The sequence below is a fragment of the Macrobrachium rosenbergii genome, chromosome 10 (genome assembly GCF_040412425.1).
Source record: "Macrobrachium rosenbergii isolate ZJJX-2024 chromosome 10, ASM4041242v1, whole genome shotgun sequence".
Taxonomy (NCBI): Eukaryota; Metazoa; Arthropoda; class Malacostraca; order Decapoda; family Palaemonidae; genus Macrobrachium; species Macrobrachium rosenbergii.
This window is the reverse complement of record NC_089750.1, coordinates 74281654-74292206: the sequence shown is the minus strand read 5'-3', so window position 1 is coordinate 74292206 and position 10553 is coordinate 74281654. Positions and strand designations below refer to the sequence as shown.

Below are 10553 nucleotides of genomic sequence, written 5' to 3'. Positions count from 1 at the left end.
TGGTGAATTCTGGTGAATTACTTCCTCTTCTATGATTACCGACAATAAACTGAGCGCTAACCACATCCCAAGATCCTAACTGTAAACCAAGACAAGAGGAAGACGAATTAGGAAAAATAAAATTTTGTTTATATATAAAAGTAATCACTTCACTTTGTCTGGTTTTATGTAGAGCCCTCCACAGGGATAATTCCCTCCCTGGCGGGCCCTTGTACGTTTTCAGAATAAGGTTCTTCTTATATTTTGTAATTGTGTTTCAGTATTTTTTTATCAGTATCGTAGCTCCTGCAGAACAGAGAGTCTTTAGTTCCTTTTTAACTTTGCATTCCTCTTGTCTGCTCTTCACTTCAGGCGGTATTTTGTTGTATCGTCCTGGTGCGCAGTGTACAAATGCTCTCTCGCCTGACTTCTATTTGTTCTAGGTTCAAATAGCCTGTATGCTTCATTTGCATGTCTGATTACAATATTCATTTCGGGTCTAAAGAAGCTTAAGCAGTTTCTCAGATATGTGTGAATTTCCGTCCTGTATACGCAGGGGTTCGTCCTGCGCAAGTTTATCAGTCCTATGTGTTTGAAGGATAATCCGAAGCATGGTGTAAGTGTACACAGAACACTGGCTCGCAGAAGCCATAAATGAATAGGCCTACGACACATCGCCGTCCACTTTATGCTTAAGGCAGACGTTCGCCTGAAAGCTTACAATTGTATTGACGTGTTTGAAATAAAAGGGGCATATATAAAAAAAGCATCGCTGTTAAAATTTAACACTAAATTTCCGTTAGAATCTCATGACGCACCAAACTCCTTTCGATTGAAATATTCGACACACTATAAGTTAAAATCGCTTTGAAATATAAATAAAAAATAAACAGCAAAGGCGTCTCGCTGTATTAAGAAGCTTATATATTGCAAACGGCAATTACTGCCCTTCACAATGACAAAATTTGACATGGAAAACCAAAATTCTACGAATATTTGAATCGTGAGGAAAAATTACCTCAGCTGTTATGTTAAAAAAAGGCAAATAAACAAAATAAACAATTACAGAATATAACTGCAATTGTTAGGTAAAAATAAAAAAAAACAAAGAAAATAAGCGAATGGTACTGACATTGGCTCTAGAGAGGCTCAGGTGACAGTGCTTATTGGGGAGGAGAAAGTAGGTGATATGGGTTCTGCTGAGGGTTTGTTAAGAGAGGAAACACTTCAACTGCTCTCCAGTACAGCAAAGGTCTAGAGAATACGGTAGATATTCTCTAGACCTACAGTACAATTCCGAGGAGTGCAGGCAGAGATTGTTCTTCCGTTCAACATTCGTATTTACATGTCTTGAATGAAAACTGTACAACATGTGACCTTCAATAATACTTGCACTGCATTATTATTATTATTATTATTATTATTATTATCCAGAAGATTAACCCCTATTCATATGGAACAAGCCTACAGGGACCACTGACTTGAAATTCAAACTTCCAAAGTATATGGTGTTCACTTAAAAAAAGATATAGAAGGTAACAGGAAATACAGAAAGAAGAGATCAGTAATTAGGAAAGTAAAAAAGATAAAATAATAACTTAATAAATAAACAGATAAAAACAAAAACACATTATTAAAACACAAGGTGAATTGTTTTAGGGTAGTAGTGCAATGCACCACTGCCTGAACTTTGAGGTTTTAATCTTTGAATAATTTAACTTCAATAGCGCTTACATGAAAACTGGAAATTTTGACCTCCCATACCAATCATGTTTACAGATCTTCAATAAAAAAAATTTTTTCCTATTATTCGCAAACATTTCTCTACTCTGCTTGTAATTAGCATAATTATCAGGTTGAATTTTGCTCTGATCTTTTTATTTTCTTGTATTGAATTTTGGAAATACTGTAGTTATGAAACTGACTATGTCATTCAATTAAACAATCATAATTTTGCAGGCTGTGTTTTAACACCAAAACCCCACCACTAACTAAGCTAGATGAACTGTAAGGGAGGTTATGTTAGGATGTATCCATTTTACATACTGTAATTTTCAACCTTTCATTATTTTTTAAAAATTTATAACTACTAGCATTAATTAACCAATCCTGTTTGTCATCACACACAAAAACTCTTGGCTTACCACTCTGGCTCCCCCTACAATGTTGGGTATGGAAAGAGGAAGGCACAAAGTCAAGTAGTTTACATCAACCACGATGGTCAAAAACAGGGAAACGGAGGTATTTACTACATGTTCTTGTGCTTCATCCTAAAATGCCCAATTACACAGAAATAGTAATGCAAATATATGAGAGCCTTCACACATTTGTGCTAATTATTTTGAAACCCCTCCTTCCATTAACTTCCTTCTTTCACAGTCCATCTTGTGTTCAAAGAGTTTGATAAGTCTGTTTATGTGTGTAATCAGTAAAAGTAAGAAAAAAATTATATATGTGGCAAGACCAATTACTGTACACGTTATGTAACCTTTCGTAACATAACCTACTTAACCTGACCTAAGGCAATGGGTCCTATCCTAATGCAACCTTGAATACCACATCCTATCTGGCTTCTGCCGTTTTCCCAAACCTGCCTTATACATTGCTCAGAATACCACTGCATGGATTGTCATGTGTTATATTTAAGTCTGAATTATTAAATGTGGCTCGTTGGATGTTAGTAACAAAGGGATTAAAGGAAGATTGCTCATCATTATTCTGCATTTCTAAAAATCGTACTTACAAGAAGTTATAGAGTGCTTCAGAAATAGGTGTAAATTTCCTGAAGTATTTTTTTTTTTTACAATAAAAGCTATGATTGTCGTTATAATTTATTTTTCAAAGTTGTAAGCCAGTATAAATGTGTAAATTTACTGATTTTTTCTTTCACAACAAAACCTATGGTTGTGGCAAGCAGTTGACATAAGTGAAAAATTCTCTAACCATTTTTATTTTTCAAAACTGTACAGTAGTCTAAACATGTAAATTTCTTGAAGTATTTTTTTTCATAAGAAAAACAATGGACGTCGTCATAAATTTCTCTAAGTATCTTTTTAAATAACAGCAATGGTTGTGGCATAAATTGCCGGTTCTATAATGAGCATTAAATTTAATACTGAATTGGTATCCATGAATGTAAAGGTATGACAATTATAATGTTATAAAAGATGGAGTTTGTTTGTTGTCACTTATTAACTTGTAGGCACTACAGCCAAAGTCTAAGATATAAAACTGCAGAACACTGAACAGTGGCATAAAGTGATGAACCTTTACACTGGTCAAATGAAAACTCCATAACATAAACAAGGTAAGATACTGTGCCTTGCTTCTGTAACCAGTAAATCATGACTTATTAATAACTAGTTCCTTCAAATTCACAATAAAACAAACAAAATCATCATCATAAAACAAATGGTGTTATTGAGCTTGGTGCTGGTAAGAAATTAATATACTAGCTTGTAGACCTAGCCTAGAGCAATTTTAATGGGTTGCTTTCATATACTGTATGCATACCTTTCCATAATGATACTGGCCATTTTCCATATTCGTGTAAAGGGCATGAAAGTGCTATAACAGCTATAATCCCCGGTAAAACTCAAGACTACTTCCGCGGCCTGGTTCCAGCAAGTTGACAAAGGGAAAATTTACTGCCTTTTGTTTATGCTTTTGACTATGTTTATGTCTTTTGGGTAGAACTAAGTATTAGCTCTGCATTGGGTATTACCTTGGAAACTGACTTTCACTACAGTATTTGGTTGCATATCGAGATTTCACCGTTATTTTTTGTCTGGGGGTTAGAGCCTCCCGGCTAAGTAATATGGCCTATTGGGTTAGGTTACGTTAGGTTAACAAGGTTCCTTTTATAACAGATTTCCTTAGCCAATCACTTCTTGAACATATGGCTCCCTAATGTCTCTTGTATTTGCGTAATCATTCCATGCAGTCTGTGCGGGGCTAACCCTTAGAAATATCGTCTTGTTTATGTTTATGATATTTATCGTCTTTAGTTTGTATTTTTCACTCATCCCCAAGGGCCTGGTACTAAACACGTTGTCTGTTTTCCACATAAAATTAGTTGTTACCGAACCTATAGGGGGCGGGCAATAGTAATATTCGTTTTTACTTTTTAATGTTGCACATTTATCAGATAAATATAAATATGAATGTAGTATGAAATAATGCAACGATTGGGCTACGCCATTGCTTTCGCCCTAAGGCAACGCCAAGTTGCGGATAATGTTACACAGGACAAGACACCTATGGACCCTCGCTGAGAAATTTAATGAATTTAAATCATTCTGCCCACACCATCAATATTATAATCAAATATATAATCCTTTTAAACATTAAATATAACGAATTACTGGCTAAATCGATCGGGGGGTCCATCTTCCCAACATATGACCCTAAGCCTGGCCTCCGTTAGGTTAGGCTCTAGTCTTCAGACCTCTTCCCGACTTTAAAAAGGCAACATGAGGCTATTTGCGTATTCTTTACGCATCTAATTTACATATTCAGAAGGTATGAATGGCCTCCTTACCTGAATATAGGCTTGTTTCCGTTTACGGCCTTCGTAAATATTTTTTGACACCTTTGTTAACCCCGTAAGATGATGTAAACAAACAACGCATTAGCTTCCACTGTCTGGGATTAGAGTGGAATTTAGTAGTGCTTCCTTCCTAGCATCAAAATGCCATGAGATAAGGGTGACTTTTGAATCAAGACTATACGTAATACGTCCATTTTCGATATATTTGTGATGATATTCGAGAAATTCTTCACCAAGGGGATACATTCAGCTTACAGCGGCATTCTGTGGTTCGGCAGATACTCGTTGTAATCGTAAGTTATTCTCTCATTTCTTTAAATTTAAAACTCATTTTCAGATTTAAATTGCCATGAAATCAGATAATCGTCTGATCAAAACTTAATTTAACGTGAACATTTTTACTACATAGATGATAATAATAGAGAAATTTCTCTATCAAAGAGATACTTGCTGCTTACAGTGGCACTTACCTGGTTGCTACTTCGATGAAGTTATTCTTAATTTCTTTAAAACGCGTTTTCAGATTAAAATTTTCCTCTAAGATTTAACAGCAATTTATTAAGATTAGATGGATGGTTTTGGTGGATAATATAGTACAAAACTAAACTCTGACAAACTGCTAAAAGAATATCCATAAATATATATCACAAACACTATCCTACTCTGTAACTGAACGTGAATTATTATAAGTTTTTGTTTGAGACTGCGTTCCCAGACGTTTATGTTTAGTACTAGTACCACTGTTACTACTATATATACTCTCTGTCTCAGCTAGGAATTGCCTAACTGATGCATTTCTTCCATAGCAATTTCCGTCCACATCACCCTCTTCCTCCGTGAGCCCAAGGCCTTCTCGTGAGTCTGGTGACATCATCACCATCTTATCATATGCAGCAACCGTCTCTTGTCTCTGCTGAGAAGGCTGGACGCTTTTCTTGTCTCCATACACGGAAGTTCATGCAATGCTGATGCACTCTTCTTCACTTATCTTCGCTACGTGAGCTGACTAAGTAACTCTGGCCTTCTCCATCTCATGGTGAGGGATGGATGTAGGTCTACAGTACTTTTCTCGCGTATCAGTAATGTTGACGTAAGCTGATATTCATGAGTGAATTGGCGTTAGACTATACTTAGATTATACTTATTTAGATCCTTTATCTCTGCGATAATAACTGGCACGTCCATGATTTACATCTTAAAAAATTATAAGTAAAATTTTTTTTCAATATTTTTTAGAAAACCTAGAATGTTTCTAATTTCCTTCAACTGTAATAAAAAAAAATTAGCTGCGCTATATCTTCAGCCTTGAACCCATCTCTTTCTTTTCATTGATTGGTCATTTCGTTCCTCTGTCCATTTATTACAATGAGTCTTATAATTCTGTAGATAAAACTTTTTACATCAACCATTGCTGATAAGATACGATTAAGAAAACCTGCAGCGCGTGACCATATCAACAGTTACTTGGTTAGAGAAGGACATTTGTTTTTCATCAACGCTTCCTTAATCTCTCAATTCGAACGACGTTTGTTGAAGGTCGAACCCTTCCTTACATGCGACATTTAAAATTAAGGACTAGACTGGAGTACAAATATTTAGGGAAGCAATTAATGTAAACTGACGGAATCAACATGCAAAAAGTTTCAAGGTCTCATGGGAGCTTTTTGTAATAAAGATAAAGTCGAGTGCATATTAACTTTGCGTATCCTAATGATGTATTCAAAAGAGAGGGGAAAAAAAAGCAAACGGACCTCATGATTCTTTCACGTGCACTATTGCGCATTTGATACGAAATATAAGCATGAGAAGCCTTACTAAATGACTCCAGATTTTACTTTCCAAGAGTAGAATACGCATCTCCTCAGATCGTCGTTCAAGGACCCGAAGAGTGATGCCTGAGGCATAATCATACGCAATGACCCACTTCCTGACTACACGTAAGCCGTATTTTTGGCATCGTAGAGTTTTTTAATGAGAATAACAAATACCTTAGATAGTAGGCCCCCTTGCCGTGTTCGATTTGAAAGCAAAGAAATGGAATTATGGCCCTTCCTGAACTGTGTGTGTAATCTGTCGCTAAATTTGAGATGTAGTAACTTTGGCGTACAAAGGTTAGGATTACGGTCGACTTTTCCGTAAACCTGATGTACTCTTCATTAAAACGAACCGTTTCTCCAAAATATAAAGATTATTCGAGAAAATTTTGCAGTAATTTCGTAGATGTACATACAGAAGTATATTGGCTATACGCCGCACTCTGCTGCGAAATTAATCGGTATTAATGCATTTAAAAATACGAACTGATTTAAACTAGCAACTATTTTGCCCTTTGTTCCTTATTTTCCGTGGATTTACTACCTGCTGAAGGCGAGGTCGCGATACCTTTTATGTTTGTCTTAAAAATTACAGAAGAAAGTTCCAGAATAGAATAAAGTTCGTTATTAAAAACAGTTATTCCATCACCAGGATTAAACAAGACAGCTTATATTGGCAATGACCTAAATGATTAACCGAGGGTCCAGTCATCTGTCGATTTTCTACCTTAGGCTTAGCCAAGGAACTGACAAACGTTTTTAAACGGATTTCTATGCTATAGTGATCCAGCTGAAGTTGAATTTAGACGTAAGAACTGAAGAACCTGCTCAGGCAGGTGAAATCATAAGAAACAGCTAAAATCAATTATATTTATTGTCGTAATTATAACACCAGTTATACTTAACTAATTAGTCAATTATAGAAGTAAATGAGGCACCTAATCACTATTATGCCAACATAGCAAAAGAGTAATTGCAGAACCGTATCGTAAAATCTCAGTTCTTGTCGTGCAATTTGATGCTAATGACGGAAGCTGTAAGTTTTCCTTGATAGTAGGCCTACTGTAGCCATCATTGATTTTATCATTAAAGCATGTGATGATGTATCTCTCATAATTCTTTAGCATGATGTGAATCCCAAAACTTCTTTGAGCCCCGAAGGGTATAGCCGAGGTTGACTACGAGTTATTTCTTTTTTATTTTAGTTTATTTTCAAGGAAGTCTTGGGTTTCATCTGAGTAGGTCTAGAGGTCTTCTAACAGGAGTCCAGTTGACAATATCAAGCGCCTTGAAACAACCTTGGATGACAGACAGAAGCTCAATTGTGTTTTGATTTATTCAGGACATGCAATCGAAAGATAAACACACATTAATAAGACTTTTTCATAGATTTTTTCCCCAACTTTTACGGATTTCAAGATTACCAAGATGCTGTCAAGGAGAGTAAACGGTAAACCCCTGCAAGAATCGTTTTTATTTGATAAAACACAAAACATTTACACATTTTTTTTTTTTTTGTGCAACAAGAAAGACTCTCTCTCTCTCGTCTCTCTCTCTCTCTTGGTCCAAGTTTAAGATCGGTACGTATCGTCTCCAGGGACGGAACTTGCTGTCCGTACCCTCTCCTGTGTTAACGTCTTTATTAATGCTGTAGGTAAACTGTTAAACGAATAAAAGTTTGAACACAATTTGAACATGAAGGTAAATTAGGCCTAGCTGATTCGAAAGTAGGTGCATACATACACAGACACACACAGTCGTTTGCCCACCCATTATTTCTTTATTAGACTAATAATTGAATTGTGTTGCCAGTTGAGTCAAGTAATAACAACAGTAATGAAAACATTTATTTGACACGTGGATAAGATATAGGTATTCTACTGTGTAGCAGTTTCTCAAATGAATAGATACACTAACATGTGTGAGATTAAAAAAGGAAATAATAATAAAAATGTAACATGCACAACATCCAAATTGCATGTTAAAGATCCTCGGCCTATTTTTTGTGTTGTATGAAAATAGCGTAGATATGGTACTAAAGATTGCTGTTGCTCATTGCTTTTTTTATGTTTTTCATCTCGAAGGCATTCATTTATTAACATTCTTTTTCTTATGAACTCTTAGAACCAGCGACGAACCACAGTTACTCGAACAGGTCGATTACTCAAGTTCGGAAAACAGCCGTTTATCCACCTTCTTCCCTTCGTGCTATTCCACGAGGGAGGTTGAAGTCGACCGTTGAGGGAGACCTTCGGTGGACTTCAGAGGGATACGGCTAAAAAAAAGTTCAATCTAGAAATTGTCGTAATTATGGTGAAACTGAAATACGAGTTGCGGTCTTTTATCTTGAGGATGGACTTCGAATACTTAAGAAGGAAGAGAAAGAGAGAGAGAGAGAGAGAGGGGTGGTAATGGAGACCCCAGATAAGTTACACCACGTAACTTACACCACATTTTCGATATTAACATAGAAGCAAACCCCCATTCAACAAGCTGCTTCTTCTATGCTTTTGAGCTCAATCTCTCTTCAGAAGCCGCTGGCCGAGGAAGACGCATCTCTTGGGTGAGTTGCAGTGATCATATTGTTCTTGATTGAGTTTGTATTGCTGCAATAGGACGCTTCATGTCAGCTAATCCGTCAACTGACAGGCGTCTGTATTTTAACTAATAATTATCAACCGTTTCGTTCGTTATATTCAATGTTTTCTTTTATCAGTTTTGTGTATTCTCTCCCTCCACACTTGCAGGTTAACGTGTATGCCTCACTACAAATAACCCGTCGATAATCGTTGATGTTTTCATTATTGCTCCTTCTGTCTTCCAGTTGGCAATCTCTCTGTAACAACATATTTGGATTATTTCAAGGGACAGAGGATTTATTTGATTTTATTTATGTTTTGTGTAGATGTTCACACACATCATTAACGTGCGAATTACAGTTGGGACGCAGAATATGCTAATTGGAGAACAAGTATAACTATTTTGTTTGCGTTTCGGGTTATTTGATTACTAGGCTATACCCTACGTGTGTGGGTGTACCATATACATCAGACTATATTATATAGAGAAGTTAATACTCATTTAGATAATTGTGGATATGCTTCATGCCATTAAGGTTATCTTGCCTGAAAGTATAATTATAGTTCATGGCAGTTAGGGTATTACACATGAAATTATAATGATTTAAAGAACTCATTTTATATATATGCCAATTTAAATGGCGTTATAAGTCTATCGATGTACTTGACTGGTTCTGAAGAGGGTACTGTCATTAACGATTTGTCGTGCATGACATCCGTTGCCGACTAGTTCTGAAGAGGGTTCTGTCATTAACGATTTGTCGTGCATGACATCCGTTGCCGACTAGTTCTGAAGAGGGTTCTGTCATTAACGATTTGTCCTGCATGACATCTGTTGCCGACTGGTTCTGAAGAGGGTTCTGTCATTAACAATTTGTCTTGCATGACATCTGTTGCATGTAATACAAAGTTTCATGACAGGTTTCGTGGACTGAAGTAACTACAGTAGGTACTTAATACCGCTTTTACTGTTCATGAAGGTAATAGGCCATTGCTTAGGTGTAGATTATCTGAAGTTTGGGATTTTGATAGATTTCGTGGCATTTGTAGACCTATTTTCTGATGTTTGAAATTTGACATCCTCTGCTGGAGAGCTTTATCTGCCTAGGGACACAGCCTCATTGCTTCAGGTTTAACGACTGTAGCAGCAGTTTAGACCGACATTTTCCAAGATGTAATGCTGGCTATATACAGTACTAGACTTAGAAAATGAATATTCAAAACATTTGCGGCTCTATATAGAACTGATTAAAAGTATAACTGTGCCTATAGTAATGCCCGAAGGCTCCTTAAGAGTCCCAATGAACCGTCATGTGACAATGTGCTCACTGCCCTATCCCTGTCCCAGCTGAGTCTTAAGCTATGATCAATAATACATCTGTTGGCGAGATTGTTACTCACCCCGTTATGTTGTATACGAAATAGATTATTACCAGTATAATAGGACAAAGTAGGTAGCATCTTTAACGGAGATACCTACTAGCACATAAAACAGCTCAGTCACGTGATCCTGGTAGACAGTCCTGTAAGGAAATTGGGAGGGTCTTCTATTTGATTTGAAGATTCGGCAATACGTATTATTATGCAAATCTTTGCTTAGTACATAACATTAGTTTCTCCCTCCCTTTTTTG

The 10553-nt window shown here is 36.4% G+C and overlaps 2 protein-coding genes across 3 annotated transcripts in view; one reads left to right on the top strand and one right to left on the bottom strand.

The window, feature by feature from the left end:
* LOC136842877 (kelch-like protein 26) overlaps positions 1–4639 on the bottom strand; it is a 20688-nt gene extending 16049 nt beyond the window's left edge. Inside the window, exon 1 of the mRNA XM_067110770.1 lies at positions 4520–4639. The gene's annotated coding sequence lies outside the window, so the exon portion shown is untranslated. The remainder of the gene's footprint in view (positions 1–4519) is intronic.
* A 1715-nt stretch (positions 4640–6354) lies between these two features.
* LOC136842875 (solute carrier family 40 member 1-like) overlaps positions 6355–10553 on the top strand; it is a 29676-nt gene continuing 25477 nt past the window's right edge. Inside the window, exons 1-2 of one of the 2 annotated variants that reach the window (XM_067110767.1) lie at positions 6392–6465; positions 8467–8905. The gene's annotated coding sequence lies outside the window, so the exon portion shown is untranslated. Of the gene's footprint in view, positions 6466–8466; positions 8906–10553 lie in introns of both variants that reach the window. The other variant, XM_067110769.1, reaches the window with a different exon arrangement.